General features: G+C 31.1%; 1 protein-coding gene across 1 annotated transcript in view; it reads left to right on the top strand.

Moving 5' to 3' along the window:
• The window catches only part of LOC127733608 (uncharacterized), a 134,636-nt gene that overhangs the window by 70,795 nt on the left and 60,207 nt on the right, over positions 1 to 3,634 (top strand). The window lies entirely within an intron of this gene.

Below are 3,634 nucleotides of genomic sequence, written 5' to 3'. Positions count from 1 at the left end.
TCTCAAAACTTATATCTTTTAATTATTTTTAAGTGAATGCAATTTTTTACACTTTTTTTCATGCATCGTGTGAATGTTGTTTTCTGTCAAAAGAACGCCAGTGAGGTGAAACGATCGATTCATTTCAGTATTCCAGAAATCAGCAGCTGTAAATCAAAGCATCGTTGATGTTGTGATCCAGCCATATTCATAGCTAGTCTCATATTCTCTCTGACCATACTTTTTTCTAAATTTTTTTCTCTTTTCATTCCCAATCTTACTGTAAAATGTCTGTTATTGTCCAAAGGTAGGGAATTTCGCAATATTGATGCAAATATAGATACATATACTGATCTTTCAATTTTAGACTCTGTCAGATTTTATTTTTGACAAGAATGGAGAGGAAAATCGTCAAACAAGTAATATATTTTTTTATATGCCATTAATAATGACAGGTTTAATAATTTCCAGAAAGAGGCCTTTTAAATGCACTTTCTCAACAACAAAAATTTAAAAAAATAATAACTATTCTTTATCTAAATTGGTGTTCATTCTTCATTGAGAAAAAAATACATTTCCTGTATTCAAATCTGAATGTATAAATACCTAATGCTGAGATATTTCCAATTTCTGTTAAATAGCAATATAATGGGATATAAATGTTAAACAAACAAATAAATTTTATTGCAGAAAATGCTCAGGTAAGAGTTATGCAATTTTGTTTAATATTTCAATCAAATTTCTAATAATTGTAACTAATTAATTACCTAGAACTTGATTATTGACTTATGTCAGATGATAATGGCACTGATTTTACAAGTAAAATAAAATTTGCTTGGTGGTGGAACTGTTCGACATACGAAAGTATGGTTACCCTATAAAGGGTGTAAAGATCCAGAGAAGAAGAAGCTTGCATTTTTTATACATATTTTTTCATTTTAAGTATTTTCTTTTAAAAAAAACACATCAGATTAATCATTCAGCTAGCTAGCAAAAATTAACAGAATATTTTAATGTAGTGTAGATCAAAATAAATAATACATTTGTAGGTTTACTATTGAGGTCAAGAATGTGTGTACTCAGTTAGGTGTGTAATAAATTGTGTCTATTTAATTATGTAACAGATCATGAGATATTAACTGTTTTGAATTAAGCCTGGGGTTGTTTCTAATTAATACTTATTTGAAAATCATGACAGTTAATAATCATTCTGACTCTTACTTGCCTTGGAAAGAATTGGAATAATACCATTTCAAAAAAGTGTGAGAATCAACTTAGATATATTAATAAACATGTTGACCTACATTTCATTGAACAATAATTTACACAAGCACAAGATACTAATATATTACTTTCAAAATTCTTATCAACTGATTCAATTGATGTACAAATACTTTTTCAAATTAATTTATAAATAGTAAATCATCATAAATTTTGATTTAGAAAGTAACTATGTGCAAGTGTATATCTAAAATAAAGTCACTTTTCGACCAATCTTTTCTTAATTTAAGGGCAAATAACATGTCAAAAGTTTGCAGTTGATGATTAAAGTGGTGTAGAAAGTTTCTGCAAGTCATAAAAACACATAATTAGTTTCATGATATGTCTTCAACTTAGTATTCTGCACCATCTCCAAAACCAGAGTGATCGCATAGATCCCCGCATGGCTGAATCAAAAATGGTGATAAGATTTATATAAGGTATATCGAAAATGAATGTAGATCAAATACTTATCTAGTTATTTCTGTAAAAATGATGCATGTATATGAGCACTCACATTGGCGATGTAAACAATTTTGAAACTAAACTGTACTTTGAACATTTTTGTTAACTTCTACATAAAATCACATCCGTTGAAAAAAAATGATTTGTATTTTATTTAGGAAAACCTACAAATTACGAGTTGTGGGTATTAAAGTCTCGCGCGGGAAATGAAAGTGGGAGCGCTGAAGATATAAAGTCTAGCGCTGAAGATGTAAGATCATAGTGCTGAGCGGTTACGAAATTAATTCCAGCACTTGAGTTTACATCTTTGGTGCTAGAGTTTAGATCTACAGCGCTGGATTTTTCTTCGTCAATGCTATATTTTATACATATATGTATATATATATATATATATATAAGTCTGAAAATTACACCCAACAGTGTTAGAATTAGACTTTTATGCTGACAAATTTTTGTCCCTCAACGGGATTCGAACTCACACCTTTGATACACTACAGCACCAATCGCTTAGCCTCATGTCCAGCGCTCTAGACCACACGACCACATCCGCTATATAAAATATAACTTCAATAGTCGTAGTGTTACCTTGTCACGTAAGGCGAATCTAGAGATAGACATAAGACATGTGTTTTAAGCGTGTGAAGATGTTATATTATTATTTAATACACAATGTATTTGTTATTTGTCAGCAATCTAACTCAACAATTTTTATATACCGTATGGGATAATGATTCAATTCATCATACAGTCACTAGAAATAAGTATATCATACAAACAAGTCTAAGCAAGTGCCAACCATACAATATATATGCCCACTGGATCTCAGTGTGTTTGAGACACAGGGTTAATACAAATATTTATATAAGTCTGAAAATTACACCCAACAGTGTTAGAATTAGACTTTTATGCTGACAAATTTTTGTCCCTCAACGGGATTCGAACTCACACCTTTGATACACTACAGCACCAATCGCTTAGCCTCATGTCCAGCGCTCTAGACCACACGACCACATCCGCTATATAAAATATAACTTCAATAGTCGTAGTGTTACCTTGTCACGTAAGGCGAATCTAGAGATAGACATATATATATACAGCGCTGGACTTGTCATCTTCAGGACGGAATTATCATATTCAGTTAACATCTTTTGTGCTAGACCTAATATCTTCAGCGTAAGACTTTACATCTTCAGCGTTAGACTTTATATCTTCGACGCTAGACCATATATATACATCTTCAAGCGCTTGACTTTATATTTCCTGCGCTAGACCACCTTTTGATTTAGAATAAGATTTCGCTATAAATTTCATTTTGCTAGAATAAAAAAGTACGCTTTTAAAGATGTGAATTTGCATAAAGATTGGTATATTTTTATTTTGAAAAATATGTGATAATATGCAAAAAGATGTTAATGATATGATATAGAAAGTGAAAACGACGACCGGAATGTGATGTGTGTTTTTAACCGACAAAGAACCAGGTTCACTTCAGGCTAAATATGGCCTTCAATTTCAACTTTGTTGTAAAATGTCAAAATAGCCATAATTTGGTCCTTATACGGGTCATTTTCAAAAGTCTTACTATTAGGTTAAAAAAATCTCTACATAACAGAACATTCTAGACTTCAAAGTCAAAGTCAGCACATTTTGAATGTATATTGTCAAAATACGTTGATTTTGAGCATTTATGGAACATAAAAGCTTGAAAAAACCCTTGGCCGCAACCTTGGATCTTAACTGTCCTATAACTAAAAGTTGTCGATGATGACATTGAATCCATAGACATAAAAACCTTCTGGATCAGAGGTGGCAGACAAAGCAAATTACGTCAAATCCTGATGATAACTATTGAAAATTTGACAAAAACTTACGTTACAACACAAATAACGCGTACTTTTAAGAGAAAAGAAGCTATTTTGTATTAATAGTA

Source organism: Mytilus californianus, unplaced genomic scaffold, assembly GCF_021869535.1.
Source record: "Mytilus californianus isolate M0D057914Y unplaced genomic scaffold, xbMytCali1.0.p SCAF_1, whole genome shotgun sequence".
Taxonomy (NCBI): domain Eukaryota; kingdom Metazoa; phylum Mollusca; class Bivalvia; order Mytilida; family Mytilidae; genus Mytilus; species Mytilus californianus.
Note: the sequence above shows the minus strand (reverse complement) of the source record. Positions and strands in the feature narration are given on the sequence as shown.